The sequence below is a fragment of the Macaca fascicularis genome, chromosome 18 (genome assembly GCF_037993035.2).
Source record: "Macaca fascicularis isolate 582-1 chromosome 18, T2T-MFA8v1.1".
NCBI classification, from domain to species: domain Eukaryota; kingdom Metazoa; phylum Chordata; class Mammalia; order Primates; family Cercopithecidae; genus Macaca; species Macaca fascicularis.
In genome coordinates, this window is record NC_088392.1 from 40,441,221 (window position 1) to 40,460,095 (window position 18,875).

General features: G+C 38.2%; 1 protein-coding gene across 23 annotated transcripts in view; it reads left to right on the top strand.

Annotated features, from left to right (window-relative positions):
* DYM (dymeclin) overlaps positions 1-18,875 on the top strand; it is a 401,742-nt gene that overhangs the window by 122,284 nt on the left and 260,583 nt on the right. The gene's annotated exons all lie outside the window — the stretch shown is intronic.

The window sequence follows — 18,875 nt, forward strand, 5'->3', positions numbered from 1 at the left end:
AATGTTGGGAGCTTCTTTGGATTCAGAGTCCTCTTTAAAAAGCAGTAGACTTGGTCTGTTAATTGACAGAATTAATCAGTGAACCAGACTTTCTTAGATTTGCCTTCCTTTGATTTCTCTTAATATTATGAATTGAGTCACACTTGTGATCACTTCTGCCTTTGGTGCTGAGCAGCCTGCCAAGAGTGCCACACCTACATAGGTTCTTTGAGTTACTCCTATCCAGTTTCCTCATTATTTCAGGGATTTTTGTGTCCCATGGGAAGGCTTAATTGATCTGTTACTGTTTTCTTTTTTTTAAAAATCATTCAACTGGTATAAGTATTTAAAAGCTGAATATTTCCCAATATTCCAGTATGGTTAGAGGTTTTTTTGAGGTGGCAGAGATAGTATAAGCCTGTAAATGCTTTCTTCAACACAGTGGTAATACTTGGCATTTTTTAAAGAAGTAAACATAGATTTGTGTACGGGTTTTGGTTTTTCTTTCAGTTATGTGTCATCTCAGGAGGAACCCAGTATTGTATGTGGTGTCATTAGTGTGCCAGGTGCCAAAATTTTTTCCTAACTAGATAGCAGGAAGGAAGCCCCTTAATTTTCCTAGCTCTCAGTTTCCGTGTCTATTTAATGAGAAGGTGGGTTGGAATGGTGATTTCTGACATTATTACTACATAACTTTCTATGGTCTTTTTTTTCTCATCATTTTACAATTTAATATTCAGTTAAGTGCATTAAAATAGATTTATGGTTTTTAGTACGCTATATAGTCACAAGACATTTTACACAGCTTTCTTCCCAAACCTTTATAAAACTGTTCATGTAAAAGTATAAATCAAGATGGAGTAATTATGGATTCATTATTTCATGATACATGTGACTCAAGGGATTATTAAAAAAACAACAAAAGGACATTCTCCTAAAAAACACAGCTATGTACTGTGGGCAAAATGAAATGTAAAAATGATCACAGTCATGTAATTTTAAGTTAATCCATGTTCCAGGAAAGTCAATCAAGTTGCCAGCATTTGAGTTAAGTTGTGTGATCACTTCTGATGATCTTTTGGTTGGTAGTTAAAGAATTCTCTTACTTTACTATTGGCTTTAGAAGATATGATTTGGAAGTTCCTCACTGAAAAAAATTATATTCCAAAGCCAAGTGTAAATTATAAACTCATTTGGATTATATTCATTTTTGTTGGGATTGAAGTTTTCCTGGATATAGCAAGCATTTCTTTTCATAGCAGTGTGTACATTGTATGTGTTGCTTACATTATTTCCTTTGAAACAGAGTGCCTTATTGTAAAAAAAGCATACAATTTCGGAGTGAAATTTGTTGGCACTGGCAGGGCAGGAGGAGAATCCTTGTACTGGAACTGCGGCTGGATGAGTAGTGAACCACTTGCTTGGACCCTCCTATGAGTCAGGCAAGGCCTTCTGCAGTTTCTTCTCATTTACTTTTACAGATGTGTTTTTGGTTATCCTTTTGTTTGTTTCTGAGACTCTGTGAAAGACTCTGTTACTTTGTTGCATCCTGATACTCTCCTTTTTCTTTCTTCTTCTTTTTTTTTTTTTTTCTAAATTATAGTTTAAGTTCTAGGGTACATGTGCACAATGTGCAGGTTTGTTACATACGTACACACATGCCATGTTGGTTTGCTGCACCTGTTAACTCATAATTTACATCAGGTATTTCTTCTAATGCTATCCCTCCCCCTACCCCCCACCCCACGACAGACCCGGTGTGTGATGTTCGCCACCCTGTATCCAAGTGTTCTCGTTGTTCAATTCCCACCTATGTGTGAGAACATGCGGTGTTTGGTTTTCTGTCCTTGCAATGGTTTGCTCAGAATGATGGTTTCCAGCTTCATCCATGTCCCTACAAAGGACACGAACTCATCCTTTTTTATGGCTGCATAGTATTCCATGGTGTGTATGTGCCACATTTTCTTAATCCAGTCTATCACTGATGGACATTTGGGTTGGTTCCAAGTCTTTGCTATTGTGAATAGTGCTGCAATAAACATATGTGTGCATGTGTCTTTATAGTAGCATGATTTATAATCCTTTGGGTATATCCCCAGTAATGGGATGGCTGGGTCAAATGGTATTTCTAGTTCTAGATCCTTGAGGAATTGCCACACTGTCTTCCACAATGGTTGAACTGGTGTACCTTCCCACCAACAGTGTAAAAGCGTTCCTGTTTCTCCACATCCTCTCCAGCACCTGTTGTTTCCTGACTTTTTAATGATTGCCATTCTAAGTGGTGTGAGATGGTATCTCATTGTGGTTTTGATTTGCATTTCCCTGATGGCCAGTTATGATGAGCATTTTTTCATGTGTCTGTTGGTTGCATAAATGTCTTCTTTTGAGAAGTGTCTGTTCATATCCTTTGCCCACTTTTTGATGGGGTTGTTTGATTTTTTTCTTATAAATTTGTTTAAGTTCTTTGTATATTCTGGATATTAACCCTTTGTCAGATGGGTAGATTGCAGAATTTTTCTCCCATTCTGTAGGTTGCCTGTTTACTCTGATGGTAGTTTCTTTTGCTATACAGATGTTCTCCTTTTTTATGCCTTTGCTAGGATAGAACAGTAGCTTGGAGTCCTCCTTACTTCTCTCTCTGGCTTTTTATTTTCTGCCTATTCATCCATTAAGGACTGTCTTGAGTTCCACCTTCTCCAGGAAGACTTCCTTTGCCCTCCTGGCTACATGAGATCTTTTCCTGTAACGCTTTACCACTGTATCACTCTGCTTTGTAGGAACTTACGTACATGCATCATTCTCCCTATGTTGGCTCCACATAGAAAAAAATGAGAACTAACATTTATATAATATGAGTTTACAGTGCCACTTTTGAGCATCTCATTTATTCTCATAATAGGCTCATCTATCTGAAATAGATGGTTTTAATTTTTTAATGATGGATGAAGAGATTTTCCTGGTTAATACGTTATTTTGTGTAAGATTACATAGGAAAGAGATGATGTTGGCTTGTTATCATAAGCTCAGTTCATCAGACCCCTGAGCCTTTGCTGTTTTTGCCTTTTGTTATTGTGGTCACCCAAGTCCTGAGGGCATAAGCTCCTTGACTTGTATGGGTGTCCCCTGCAGTATCCAGCAGAGCGCCACCCAACATCTGTGGACTGTAGTGAATACTGGTGTGCAATTAAATGCCAAAAGCTAATGCTCAAGATAGATGTGAACTCAGTTGTAGTAACGGTGTCTGTGATTTGCTGAATGCCTTCTATTTGCCAGGCACTGTGGTAGCTACTTTACATACCTGATTTCATTTATTCTTTATTTTTCTTTTCTAACATTTTATTACAGAAAATTTCAGGGATGTATAGAGTAGATGCCAGGCACGGTGGCTCATGCCCGTAATCCCAGTGGTTTGGGAGGCTGAGGTGGGTGGATCGCTTGAGCTCAGGAGTTTGAGACCAGCCTAGGCAACATAGTGAGACACCACCTCTACAAAAAAATACAAAAATTAGCTGGACGTAGTGGTGCACGCCTGTAGACCCAGCTACTTAGGAGTCCGAAGTGGGAAGATCGCTCGAGCCTGGGAGGTTGAGGCTGCAGTGAGCTGTGATCACACCACTGCACTCCAGCCTGAGTGACAGAGACTCTGCCTCAAAAAAAAAACACCCTAAAGATATACAGAGTAGAGAGAATGGTAGAATGAACTCCCATCTACCCACAACCCCTGTTCAAGAATGAACAACAATCTTTTTTTCCCATTTATCTCCATTCTCCTACTTAAAAAATATTTTTTATTTTGAAATAAGTTCACGCATATAGAAAAGTCCCCAAAATAAAAATATCACAAAAAGCTATATGTAACTTTATCCAGATTGATTTACTGTTAACATTTTATCCCATTTGTTTTGTTGTTTTTTCTCCTCCTCTGTCTCATTCTGTACTTTCTTCTCTCTCTCCCCCGCTTCTCTCTCTCTCTCTCTCTCTGTCACACACACACACACACACACACACACACACACACACTTTTTTTAACCCTTTGTGGATAAGTTACATGCATTGTAATATCCCTTTACTCCTAAATACTTTAATGTGTATTTCCTGAAAGAGGATATCGCTTATGCTACCACAGTATACTTGTCAGCTTCAGTAAATTTAGCATCCAACTGTCCTTAAAAGCCATTTGCTTCTAAGTCAATAAAAATAAGAAAATGGATATTTTCCTCTGTATTTTAAAATCTCCTTTATTGAGTATAGCGTTGTTTGTATTTCACTTAAGTTGAATTTTTACAATTAGGTATTCTTGTAACCACTCTGCTATCAATTTATCTATCTTAGACTAAAAGCCCCATGAGGTGGGATCCGCCTCTCTTCCTCCTGTTTATTATTGGCACTGCAGTCCTCAGTGAGTGCTTGGTTGGCATTCAATCAGAATGTAATAAATAACTGGAGGAATTACTAAGACATTTTAATTACCACTAGTAAGTTTTTAAAATTAGTGTAATAGAAATTAACTTACAGATTTTAGTTTTTTTTAAAAAGCTTTTTCAAATGTGTCAAGTGTGGTTTATTTAAGTCACTGGGAGGGGTTAGAATGAATTATATATTAATATATTTATCTTGTATTATCTATACTAGGTGCAAGCAAACCTGTATTCATAAATTTCCAGTACAAGAAAAAATTGTTTCCTTTCTGTTTAAATATTCTTCTAATGTGCTGACAAAATGGAAAATGAATCAATTGATATATTACTTTACTAATTAGAAGAAGGTGTTGCAGTTTTAATTAATGTGGTATTTTTAAATGAACTTTTTACTGAATCACAGAATTCCAGAACCACCTGGCATACTTTAAAAACAGAAATATGCATTGTAGTTAGAACTTGGAATTTCTGATTCATTAGACATGAGGTGGGACCTGGTAATATGCACCTTCAGTAATTATTCTAGGTGATTCTGATGTATCCGAGCCATTTCAGCACCACTGATGAATGCATCCTCCTTTCCAGTGCCTGAATCTCTTCCGCTGCGGGCCTTTCATGGCGTGTGGTTGAGCCAGTGCTACTAACTACTGAGGAAATGTATTGTTTCGAGGCAGCTTATAATGGATTTAACGGACCCCCTCCTCATGTATTACCTAGGTTTCTGTTCTTAGTGTGCTCTGTTGCTGATGAGGTCCAGTTTTCAGGATAAATCTTTTGAGTCTGACAATGAGTACAGTACTTTAGCATGGAATAAATAAATTGGAACTCTTAACTTCCCTGATTCTGGAGTCTGCATTTTAAAAAATTAATCTAAATGCACACTAACTGTTTTGGTGCTAATATTCAGTTATTAATAAAATTTTTGCCAATTTTATCATCTATGTCTTTTCCATATCTGTAGTTTTTATGTCCTATCTTCCTCTTTCAAACTTTATATATAAAGGTGCAGCTCTCAGTGTAGCTCAGTGAGATTCAGTTTTGTTAGGTGTGTGGCCCATAATTGTAGCCAAGATTTGCTCTTATTTTCAGCTCCAGATCATGATTAAACCTATATTTTGGGGATTTTCGCTTTTCTTCAGGATTGTGTCCTTGGTACCATATTGAGAGAGTAGTGGCACATTTTAATTCTTGTGTGGAGAGCGGAGTGTTTCTATAGATGTCACATGTGAAATAACAACAAATGTGAATGTAACTAGGGATTTTTTGACTGTTCTTTATAGAATAGATTTCATCTGCTGGAAGCCTGATAAGGATTTGCTGTGAGGGCAGTAGCCTGGGTTTGTCAGGCAACAGACTTTAGAGTTAATAAGGAATAAGGATTCCCATAGTTCCCCCTGTGTTTTAGGACTTACTCACAGGAATCTTTGCAAAACTAGAGCTAGTAGTACCCCTGGTGGTGGGAGGTGCCTGGGAGCCTCTTGGGCATTCAAATCCCCCCAATATTTCACCCTGGATTATTATTGCCCCGGGACCTCTCAGCTGCCTTTCCTCATCTCCCACTCCTGGACATCCTGGTGGCTAAGGGTGGGTTCTAGAGCCTGATAATCAGAATCAGAAGATTTGGGATAGAATCATACCTCAGCATGACCTTACCAAGTTCTCCAGCGTTTAAAATCTCATGACCTGATGTGTAATGCTGACAAATATAAGACCATTTGAACAGAGTTATTGTGAGGAATAAGTGAGGTATTATATACAAAATAGAAAATTATACAACATCTGTTCTCATGTAAGTAACTATTTTTGTTTTCTGCCCTGAAGCTGTGCTGGTGCTTATTAGTTACAATAGAAAGAAAGAAAGAAAGAAAATAAATTTAATTAGAACAACAGCTAATGATCAGAAAATCCTGGACAAATTTATATAAGACAATTTAAAAATGTAAGAACTTTGGATCTTTTTGGTCTGCTCAAATTTGAAATTTATGTTAAAATATTTTGAAAAACTGACAAAAGTGAATATGCCAGCCATGTTTTCTCCAACTGGCTTTTCATTTTATGTGGTGCAAAATGTGGCCAATAACAGTTAAAGAAGGAAAATTTGATTGTTAAACAGATATTGCCCACACGAGAGTTCTCCTTGCTTCCTAAGTCAACTTGCCTTGACAACAATCACTATGGTACCATTTCTTATTGACTAATTTATCTAAAAGGTTATTATATTTGCTTTTTTGACAGTTTGTTTATAAAATATGCCAATTAAAGATTTTAATAAAGAAAACATTTGATGCGGACTCAACCGGAATTATAAATATTTCAAATGTTTCAAACTAATCAATGATATCAATATTATGGGTAGCCTTAAGTATAGTCAGTAAGGCAGTTAATAGTTAATTCTTTCTTTAATCTACAAGCATATCACCCTGCCATATTAAAGTTTTTTTTTTGTTTTTGTTTTTTTTCCTGAGACAGAGCCTATCTAGCTCTGTCACTCAGTCTAGAGTGCAGTGGCGTGATGTAAGCTCACTGCAACCTCTGCCTCCCAGGCTCAAGCAATTGTCATGCCTCAGCCGCCTGAGTAGCTGGGATTACAGGCCCCTGCCACCACTCCTAATTTTTTGTATTTTTACTAGAGACAAGATTTCACCATGTTGGCCAGGCTGGTCTTGAACTTCTGACCTCAAGTGATCTGCCCGCCTCGGCCTCCCAAAGTGCTGGAATTACAGGCATCAGCTATCATGCCCATCTGTTAAAGATGTTTTATAAAGCAAATGACTGAAGACCCCTACTTCCATAATTTGTTATGTGATGGGACAGGATGTTAGATGGTAAAGTATTGTCTTAGTCAGCTTGGGCTGCTGTAACAAAATACTGTAGACTGGGTGTCTTGAACAACAGAAATATATTTCACACAGCTCTGGAGGCTGGGAAGTCGGATATCCAGGTGCCAGGAGATTCACTTCTTGGTGTAGAACCCTATTCCTGACTTGTAGATGTCTACCTTCTCGCTGTGTCCTCACAGGGCAGAGAAAGGAAGCTCTGGTCTTTTCTTATGAGGGCACTACGCCCATCATGGGGACTCCACTCTCACGACCTCAAAGCCTAATCACCTTCCAAAGGCTCTACCTTCTAATGCCTTCATATTGAGAGCTATGGCTTCAAGATAGGAATTCTGAGGGTGACACAAAAATTCAGTCCATACCAGGTATTAAGTAGGTTGTGCTGGAATGCTCCTCACTGAAATTCTCAATTTGGAAGGCTACTGATCTCTTTTGTATGTTGGCATCTAAGGCACCTTTCAGCTCTAGTCATCATCTTAAACTACAGCTCTGCTTAGTGGTAATGGTAAGGATTGTTGCCAAAGTAGATCACTCACTACCCATTCTAACCCTGCCAACTGTTTTTTTTTTTTTTTTTTTTTTTTTTTTTAAAACAAAAAACGAAACAAAACAAAACAGGCCAAAATATGTAAGGAGTCCCTCAGAAAACAATTCTGTGATTGAAACAGGTTATCTTCTTTTCTAATTTTGAGGGCCACCACTTACATTGTCCTTTGTAGGAGGATCTAGCTGTGGTTTACAATAATTTGGTATTATACAAGAGGGATGTACTGGACTCTAGATGTTTGTGTTAGGTAGACCTAGAATTGAATGCCAGACCTGCTATTTATTAACTGTGTGTTCTTGGGCTATTAACCTCTCAATGACTCAAATTCCTCACAATAAAATGAGAATAATACCTTCCTTTGTGGGGCTGCTGAGATCAAATGAGCAAATGTATAGGAAAAAGACTGATACCTTGGAAGTATACAGTAAATGGTCACTATTAGTATCAGATATTATTACGTGGTAATATTTAAGATATAACTTTTGTTTTCAAAGTACTGAAAAAATAAAGGCCTTATGATTTCCAAGTTTCCTCAGATTTTTAATGTAAATAAATTATGAAAATTATCAGATGTTTGGTATATATTGTATGTGTTGTAATATAATAACATACATATAATAATGTATACAATAAATGTATAATAGAGATTCAGGTAGATGATGAAAGAAATATGTTGAAAATTTGATATCATGAGGTGAAATAAGTTGTAACATTTATTTGGTTTTTTTTTTCATTTGATTCTGTCCTTACCACTTTGGCCTTTTCTTTTAATATATTTTTCTCTAATGTCAAAAAAGGGGGTGAAGCAAGGAAGTGTTGACTTTGAAATTTCTTCTGTGTTTTAAGTTATAAGAGAAAGCTGTAATGTCATTATAATTATTTCATATTTTGAAGCGTCAAATCTAATTAAATGTGTTCTGCCAAACTTCATTTTCCACCACAAGTTCTGAGGTTTTACACAATAACTTCTGATATATGGTTTTTCCATTTGAATGAGCCATCCAAAATGTTTTTTTTTTTCCTTTGCTTGCAATGGTGGGTGTCCAAGCCAAATTATAAGGCCAAAGGAGTGTTTATTTCTTTAGGCAAATGCTATGATAGACAAATTAATACAGTAGAACTTGAAGATTAAAACTCATATTCCTAATTTCTGTTTTTGAGAAAACTATTGAATTCATTGTGATGGGTATGGTATGCAATAATTATAATGTATTTTACTTGTCTGTTATTTTTCTGTTCAGTTTTGGCTTTTTCTAGGGTGACTCATTGAGAGAGAAAAACTACGGTAAGAGAAAAAGTCTGTGGCAATCAGAAACGGGCATAGTTGTGAAAATAACAGATTTCTAATTAAAATGCTTTGAACTTTCAAAAAAGAAACTGCTTAATAAACAATAATTATATTCTCATTTCATCTCTATTTGGAATAATTTGAAAGATTTTATATGCTCACAGAAAGAATGACTGCCCCCCCCCCCCCCACCTTTTCAGGATTGAACTCATTTTGTGACTTATAAAATACAGGTAATTTCAGTTTACTGTTTTTGTGCAGTGGTTCCTTGCAGGGATACATTGAAGATTTAGAATAGTGCTTATGATGCAAAAGAACTATATTTAGTTGTAGAGTAGTAATAAAAATTGCTCTTTGACAAAAGTATGGCTTCAGATTTTAGACTTCTTAAAAGGTGTTTTAAAAATGGTATTCATTGGAAGTAATCTAATGTCAAAATACAGCTTTGTTATCTTTTGTTCTTGTAATTTGCTGACAACCCCTGTTAAACCAGCTCCCAGAATTGGCTTCAGGAGTCATTATGCCCACCTTCTACTCTCATTTTCTTGTTAACAGATTTGAAGGGAAGACTGATGGCCTCTTTCATGCTACAAATAGTTGAAGAACGAATTAGTTTGTATTTGCCAGGAAGAATATAGAATAAAACAATCAATTGCAGATGAAATCCTGGGATAAGTGTCTGAGGCTTGCTACAGGTGCCATTTATTTGGTGCTAATGATTTAATATATTTTTGAGATTGTATTGTAAATTGTAGAATTTAAAAATATTTAAAAGTGAGAATATTGAAATTGAAATTATGGAATTCTGGTTTTTGAGACTATAAATCTTATTCTTTGAAAAATGAAGTGGTTAAAACTGATTTGCTTTAAAACTGTTAAATTATATCCCAGTCAAGTGAGTGTAACTTTTATTAAGCAACTGTTTTAATTTTTGTTAATTTCAGAATGGGTGTTTGGAGTAAATTTAAAGATTAAATTTATTCAAGGTTACTCACTGACATAATTTGTGTATAGTAGGAAAAATCCTAAAACTATAGCTTGTGTAGCTTTGAGACCACCTTTTACATGGATAATTCTTAATATTTATAATTACATAAATATTTTTTTCAAAGATTAATGTTGAGTTATTAAAAAACTAATGTTAAGAGTTATTCAAAGCTTCCCCTTTTAAAATAGAATCAGGCCAGGCACGGTGGCTCACACCTGTAATCCCAGCACTTTAGGAGGCCCAGGCAGGCGGATCACCTGAGTTCAGGAGTTCAAGACCAACCTGGACAACATGGTGAAACCCCATCTCTACTAAAAATACTAAAATTAGCTGGATGTGATTTCACACCTGTAATCCTGGCTAATCTGTAGACTGAGGTGAGAGGATTACTTGAACCCTGGGAGATGGAGGTTGCAGTGAGCCGAGTTCGTGACATTGCATTCCAGCCTGGGCGACAGAGCGAGACTCTATCTTGATTAAAAAATAATAATAATAAAAAAATAGAATCACTGTGTTTCTGCAACTTAACTTTGACATACATTAATAAAATAAGTTACATTTATGGATGAATAGAGGGATTGATAGATAGGGATATTATCACAAATACAGCAAAATGTTAATGTAAAATCTTGGAGCTGAGTTTATGGGTATTCATTAGAGAATTTTTTGACTTTTCTGTATGTTTGACTATTTTCATAATAAGTGTTGGAGGAAAATAGAATCACTCAGAGGATGAATTACTGTTGTAAATTTCAGTTTGTCTATTAAAAATGTATATTTTAATCCTTAGTCCTTCCAGAAGTGCTAGGTAAGACAGTATATGAAGAATGTGGGGTCTGATCAGACCTGACTGCACGCTAATAAGCTCTATACTTGGGAAAGTTGTAATTTCTCCAAGCTTTTCCCTATCTATAAAAACGGAATGATGATGCTTTATAGGATTATGGCACATGGCTCTGCATTTTTCCCCTCTTGTACTTGTTCATAATCTTTGTGAGACCATGGTCCTTAAAGGCCCATCAAACAGTTGGACAAGTGGTGGAGAGAGAGAGCAGGGTGCCATTCATTGTGGTGCTTAGCAGCCTTCATCACTTCTGCAGGACACAGGGGTCCCATACTTGACAAAAGGAAGAGAGGGAGAGAAACAGCTGTCCCTCTTCACCAACAGGGTGGCGGATTGGAATAGAATATGGCTTTTGGCATCAGAAAGGTCTCAGCTGGAAACCAGGCCCTGCCTTTTACAAGTTGAGTCACCGTGAGCAAGTTATTAACTTTGCTGAGTCCCAGTTTCCTCATTTAAAAATGAAACTTAGAGTATCTTTGTCTGTGGGCTTTTGTCACGTTTAAATAACGTGTGATAAGTGTCCAGAACAAAATGCGAGCTGAAAATAAATACTCGTTTACCATTCACTTACTTCATCTTTTTTTCTCCCTCTCATCTATGTCAATTTCTTTAGTTTTCCGAACAACCTTAAATGTTTTTATCTTTCTTGTTTCATGGTCCTTTAGCCTTTCAGCTTGCAAAATTACCTGCAAAATTAATGTAATTTCCCCCTTTTTTAGATTATTAAAAAGGATAATAAGTGCAGATTAACCCCAGTAGTACCCTTCACCATAACTTCATCAAACTGGAAGCCTTGCTAGCTATCAGTACCATTTTTCATGCCTATTAACACTTTTCAGGACTATTAACTCTAGTCCTCATGCTGTACTTTGTATCTAGTTTGTTTATTTTAGAAAGTGTAGACTAGCAGATATTAGCTTTAAGAGAGCAGGTGTCTTCAATAGTAACTGTTCCAAAGTGTAAAGCTTTGCAACAATGTTTCTAAAAGTAGAAATAATGTTACCTATTTATACACATGTTGAACAAGAGAGATGCTGTGTGAGTAACTAAAAAATTGTGGCGTTATCACTTATTTTTAAAGATAATTTCTTAAATAAAAAATTGTGGGACCCTTATTTTTAAAGATAATTTCTTTCTCTCTCTCTCTCTCTCTTTTTTTTTTTTTGAGATGGCATCTCGCTGTGTCACCAGGTTGGAGTACAGTGGTGCCATCTCAGCTCACTGCAACCTCTGACTGCCTGTTTCAAGCGATTCTCCTGCCTCAGCCTCCCAAGTAGCTGGAATTACAGGCACACGCCACCATGCCCAGTTAATTTTTGTAATTTTTTTTAGTTGAGATGGAGTTTCACCATTTTGGCCAGGATTGCCTCCATCTCCTGACCTCATGATCTGCCTGCCTCGGCCTCCCAAAGTGCTGGGATTACAGGCGTGAGCCACCACGCCCGGCTTAAAGATAATTTCTAGACCTGGTTTGTTCTCAGGTCTCCTATTGTCTTCTCTCAGTCCCCCATATTGTTCGGATCCTTCTTCATTGCTGTTGGCTTAATAGCCCCTGCATTTCCTGCCTTAGTTTGCTTCTGTGTGTGATGCTGCCCTGAACAACCACTTGCATCTCTGGGTTGCCATGATGCTGTAAGCAATGGTGGCTCCAGGAGAAACATTGTGGTCATGAGTTTGTGGACCTTGGGGCAAGGATGTGGGATATCAGGTGTAGGCGTGAAGCAGAATGAAATGGAGTAGAGAATTAGAGTGGAGAGATGGTAGGGTCTGTGTAGAATCATCTGTTTTCCTGGGTAGCCGTGGGTTCTTAAACTGCTCTAGGCCTCTCTGTTACCTACCTAGTGTCCCCTGCTAGAATATGAAGAATGTGTTATGAGCAGGAGTTGCTTATTGTACCTGAACCCTCAGTGCATTAGCAGAGATCCTGGGTTATGGGAGATACTAAATATTTGTTAAAAGGATGAATGCTATCAAGCCTTTGTTAGAATGACATGAGCACACTTGAAAATCTGGATGGCTTAGCCGGGCATGGTGGCAGACGCTTATAGTCCCAGCTACTTGGAAGATTGAGGCAGGAGAATTGCTTGAACCTGGGAAACAGAGGTTGCAACGAGCTGAGATTGTGCCACTGCACCACTGCAACTCCAACTTGGGTGATAGAGTGAGAATTCACACACACACACACAAAATAAATAAAAAATAAAAAATAAAAATAAAAAAATCTGGATGACTAAGGACTAGGTCAGTACCCTTATATGAGGTGATTGTTTTACTTAAAGACTTCTGACAAACCTTCATTTCCAGGCCCACTTCTCACTCTTGCCCCATTTCACATGCCTTCTCTACTTCTGGACCCCCTGCCAAAGACTCCGCCAGGAATTTTTTTCATCCTCTTCTCTGAGAATTTGACTGTGTCTCACCACATTCACTGCTAACTTTATACAAGAAATTGTTAAAATCCATCAACCACTTAGGGCTCCACTGTCATTCTCTTTATGGTTGTGCCTTTGTCCTGTTCATTCTTTACATTTTACTTTAAAAATTAATAGACTTTATGTTTTGGAGCAGTTCTAGGTTTACAGAAAAATGAGTGGAAAATGCATACAGTCCTCATACACATATTTCCTCTTCAAGTTTCCCCTGTAAGCATCTTCCATTAGTGTACCACCTTTGTGACAGTTGACAAGCCAATATTGATACATTATTTTGGACTGAAATCCATAGTTTAGGGTTTACTCATTGTGTTGCACAGTACTAAGCATTTAGACAAATGCAAAGTTGCTCCAAATTGGAAGCAACCAAGATGTCCTTCTACAGATGAGTCAAACTGTGGTACATTCATAAAGTGGAATTTTATTCAGCAATAAGAAGAAAAGAGCTGTTAAGCCAGGAAAAGACATGGAAGAACCTTAAATGCATATAGCTAAAGGAAAGAAGCCAGTTTAAAGAGGCTGTCTATACTGTATGATTTAAATTATATGACATTCTGGAAAGTGCAAAAAAAAATAGAGACAGTAAAAAGATCAGTGATAGCCAGGGTTTCAGGGGGAGGAGAAGATGCATAAGTAGGTAGAGCATAGAGCATTTTGGGGCAGCAACACTATTCTGTATGATGTGATGATATATCCTATTGTGTTTAGCTGTAAACTTGATCACATTTCTCATATTGTTATAAACTTCAGTAAACATTGTTTTTATTATCTCTTCTGTGTGGATTTACTGTCATTTATTTAAATTGCATCTTATGTACATTTAGATGGTTTATAAATGCTTGCTTAAGTATCATTGCAGCGAAACATCTTTTTACCTGATGTTTTTCTTCTATAATTTGGAATTTTTTTCAGATATATTAATTCTTGGACATTTTGATTGAGGTCTTCAGTTTTACAAAATAAGCCACTGAAAACTTACATTCCTTTTCTTTTTGATTTTTGTAAAATATTTCTCTATATTTAACTTGAAAAGTATTCATGAATTTTTTTTTTTTTTTTTTTTTTTTTTTTTTTTTTTTTTTTTTTTTGATACTGTGTCTCTCACTCTGTCACCCAGGCTGGAGTACAATGGTGCCATCTTGGCTCACTGCAACCTCCGCCTCCCAGGTTCAAGCGATTCTTCTGACAGTCTCCTGAGTAGCTGGGATTACAGGCATGTGCCGCCATGCCCAGCTAATTTTAGTATTTTTAGTAGAGATGGGATTTCACCATGTTGGCCAGGCTGGTCTTGAACTCCTGTCCTCAAGCAATCTGCCCACCTTGGCCTCCCAAAGTGCTGGGATTACAGGCGTAAGCCACCGCACATGGCCTATTCATGAATATTTTATTTTATAAAATGTGTGTATGTATGTGTGTGTGTGTGTGTGTGTGTGTGTGTGTGTGTGTATGGTTTTTTGTTTCTTGTTTTTTGTTTTTGAGACGGAGTCTTGCTTTGTCACCCAGGCTGGAGTGCAGTGGTGCAATCTCTGCTCACTGCAAGCTCCGCCTCCCGGGTTCACGCCATTCTCCTGCCTCAGCCTCCTGAGTAGCTGGGACTACGAGGCGCCCGCCACCATGCCTGGCTAATTTTTTGTATTTTTAGTAGAGACGGGGTTTCGCCGTGTTAGCCAGAATGGTCTCGATCTCCTGACTTCGTGATCTGCCTGCCTCGGCCTCCCAAAGTACTGGGATTACAGGCGTGAGCCACCGTGCCTGGCCAAAATACCTGTATATTTTTAGCAAACTTGGGTGTTTTATTGTCCTGGCGTTTCCATTACATTTCTAAAAGAAAACACTTGTTTCATATTTTTCTCCAATAGACTGGTTTTCTCTAATTCAGTAACAAAGTGTTGACACAGGGTTTCTCTTACATGGTTACCACTGAGATGTTTTCAGATTGTCAATGATTATATGGATATTTTGGTACAACAAAATGATATACTGTGATTCATTTGCTTTTAAGTTATATTTTTGTGTTTTAAAATTTTATTTGTATGTTTTCAGATTCTGGCAGAATTAGAAAATAATTGTGCTGATTATTTGAAATGTATTTATTTTGAAGGATTTTTAAGAATCATGTCTTTTAGTCTTTCCTGTAGTCAGTGCAGTAGCAGCGTAGTTTAAGTAATCGGACCATAAATGTTAATAGTTTTTTATGATGGGCAAAGATGGGTGGAAAGAGGCAAGTTCTCTGGAAAAAACATCTTCATTCTTGTGTCTGAAGTTTATAACATCACATACATCTTCATAGTACATAAAACTCAATATTTAAGAAATATATTACATTTTCTTACTACAGATGTTGCCATATCTATTTTTCCCCCCATACCTGGTAGGCAGGTTAGATGTAGTTCTGATATTGAATGATTAAAAATACCATACAATTTTTTGTACATCGGAACTTAAATTTATGGAGCCTAACTTGTATGTTAAATGATTAAAAGCAATCTTTCTTTCTTCTTCTTTTCTTTTTTTAAGACAGGGTCTTGCTCTGTCGCCCAGGCTGGAGTGCAGTAATGTGATCTCAGCTCACTGCAACCTCCGCCTCTCGGGCTTAAGTGATCCTCCCACCTCAGCCTCCTGAGTAGCTGAGACTACACGCATATGCCACTATACCCAGCTAATTTTTGTATTTGTTGTAGAGACTGGGTTTTGCCATGTTGCCCAGGCTGGTCTCGAACTCCTGAGCTCAAGCCATCCACCCGCCTCAGCCTCCCAAAGTTCTGGGAACCACCCCTGAGCCACCAGCCTGGCCTTTAAGCAATCTTAATAAACATGATTGCAGCACACAAAAAGAGTGAGCCAAACAGAAGAGAGAATGAAGAGCTCCAATGACCTTGGGATTCTTGTTATAACTTCCAGAGATGTACAGAAGCCAATCATAAGATATGAATATCTGAATTCTCCCTGCTGGTTCTTTGTGGAGCTAGATGTTGCTTATTGGACTGGAGATGTAGTTTTACTCTTATTTTGCATAAAGTGAAAATGGATTAAATCCCTTTCAAAATTGGGCAAATATTGAAAACAGGTACAATTGCCAAACTGGAAATTAACGTTACATTTAAATTATAAAAGAAGGCAGTGCGCCAGTAGGAAATATTACTTTGTTAAGAATGTATTTAGGTGCAGCTGCTTTGATCTTTATTTAGTAAAACTGAATATGTATCTACTCTTTAACACACTGCCTCCATTCTTAGATGTACTCTATAGAGGAATTTGCACGTGTGTACCAGGAAGCCCATATAGAAATATTCGAAGTAGCATTTTTTGTAATGGTCCCAGGCTTGAAGCAAGTCGGAAGACCATCAATAGTGGCATGGATGAAAAGTACTATGTTCAATATACACAGCTGAAGGACCTACAGTTACTCATATAAACCTGGGTGACTCTTACAGCAAAATGTTTAGTGAAAAGCAAATTGCAAAAGAACACGTATAGTGTGAAAGTTCAATAGGCAAAACTGTATTTTTTGAAAACTGGCAAAACTAAACTATATCATTTAGGGTTTTATCTACAGGTGGTTCTGTGTATAAAGAAAAGGGAGGAAATGATTATCATAAACTTGTAAAATAATAATTGATTGGGAAGAAATTACCTATCCCTAGTTTACCATGGATGACAGTGGCATGTAAGGGGATCATGTTTTGTTCTTTAGATGTCTTTGGTTTGCTCGTTGACATTAATTTCTTATTTACTCTTGCTTTATATTTTTATATTCCACCTGCCTTATAATTGTGGTGGAATCCTCCTCCCAACCCCTGTTGTTTTAGTTTAGCAAAATTTCCTCTGGTATAGAGAAAGGTCAAATGCTTGGAATATGGGATCTGGGACTAAGTTTATCTATATATATGTGTCTTACAGCTATCTTAAGGCTGATGTAATTATTCTGTTTTTGTATTTTCTTTCTTTTCTGTTCTTTTGTTTTGTTTTCTTTTGTTCCTTTCCCTTTCCCTTTCCCTTTCCCTTTCCCTTCCCTCCCCCTCCCCTTCCCCTTCCCTCCCCGTCCCCTCCCCTCCCCTCCCCGCCCCCCCTCCCCCTCCCCCTCCCCTCCCCCCCTCCCCTCCTCCCCCTCCCCCTCCCCTCCTCCCCCTCCCCCTCCCCCCCTCCTCCCCCTCCCCCTCCCCCCCTCCCCCTCCCCCTCCCCCTCCCCTCCTCCTCCCCCTCCCCCTTTCCCTCCCCCTTTCCCTCCCCCTCCCCCTTTCCCTTTCCCTCTCTCATTCTGTCACCCAGGCTGGAGTACAGTGGTGCAATCTTGGCTCACTGCAACCTCTACCTCCTGGGTTCAAGCAATTCTCCTGTCTCAGCCTCTCGAGTAGCTGGGATTACAGATGCACACCACCACGTCCAGCTAATTTTTGTATTTTCGTAGTGACGGGGTTTCACCATGTTGGCCAGGATGGTCTCAATATCGTGCGTGGCCTATATTTTCTTTTGATAGAGCTGAGCCTAGGCATGGAAATGGGGGAGAATAGTTGAGTTGGAGGTATAAGTAGTGGGAGGGGAGATGAGAGAGACCCAGAGAGAGAGTGAATGGGTAGTCATCATACCTACTCTAAATCTCCATGGCACTTTACAGATTCTAAATGACCTCACATGTGTGGGGTTTTGTTGTTGTTGTTTTGAGATGGAGTCTCGCTCTGTCACCCAGGCTGGAGTGCAGTGGCGCCATCTCGGCTCACTGCAACCTCCATCTCCCAGGTTCAAGTGATTCTCCTGTGTCAGCCTCCTGAGTAGCTGGGATTACAGGCACCTACTACCACCCCAGATAATTTTTGTATTTTCAATAGAGACAGCATTTCACCGTGTTGGCCAGGCTGGTCTTGAACTCCTGACCTCTGGTGATCTGCCTGCCTTGGCCTCCCAAAGTGCTGGGATTACAGGTGTGAGCCACTGCACCTGGCCACGTGTGTTTTTTTCATGTGATGTTTACAATAGCCCTTGGAGGTAAGTGGTGCAAGTCAAATGTCATCTTTATTGGTAATTTATTATGAATAAATTACCAGTGGCTTTATCGGACCCCACCACTTACCCAAAGTTAGCCCTGGGTCAGGGGCTTCCTCATTATTATCTCTTCTGTGGGTCACCAGAAAGATGTTACCAGAAAGGGGTCCCAATCCAGATCCCAAGAGAGGGTTCTTGGATCTTGCACGAGAAAGAATTCTAGGCGAATCCATACAGTAAAGTGAAAGTAAAGGAATGTTTATTAAGAAAGTAAAGGAGTCAGGTAGCGTGATGCCTCCAGCTTTGTTCTTTTGATGTAGGATTGTCTTGGCAATGCGGGCTCTTTTTTGGTTCCATAGGAACTTTAAAGCAGTTTTTTCCAATTCTGTGAAGAAACTCATTGGTAGCTTGATGGGGATGGCATTGAATCTATAAATTACCTTGGGCATTATGGCCATTTTCACGATATTGATTCTTCCTATCTATGAGCATGGTATGTTCTTCCATTTGTTTGTGTCCTCTTTTATTTCACTGAGCAGTGGTTTGTAGTTCTCCTTGAAGA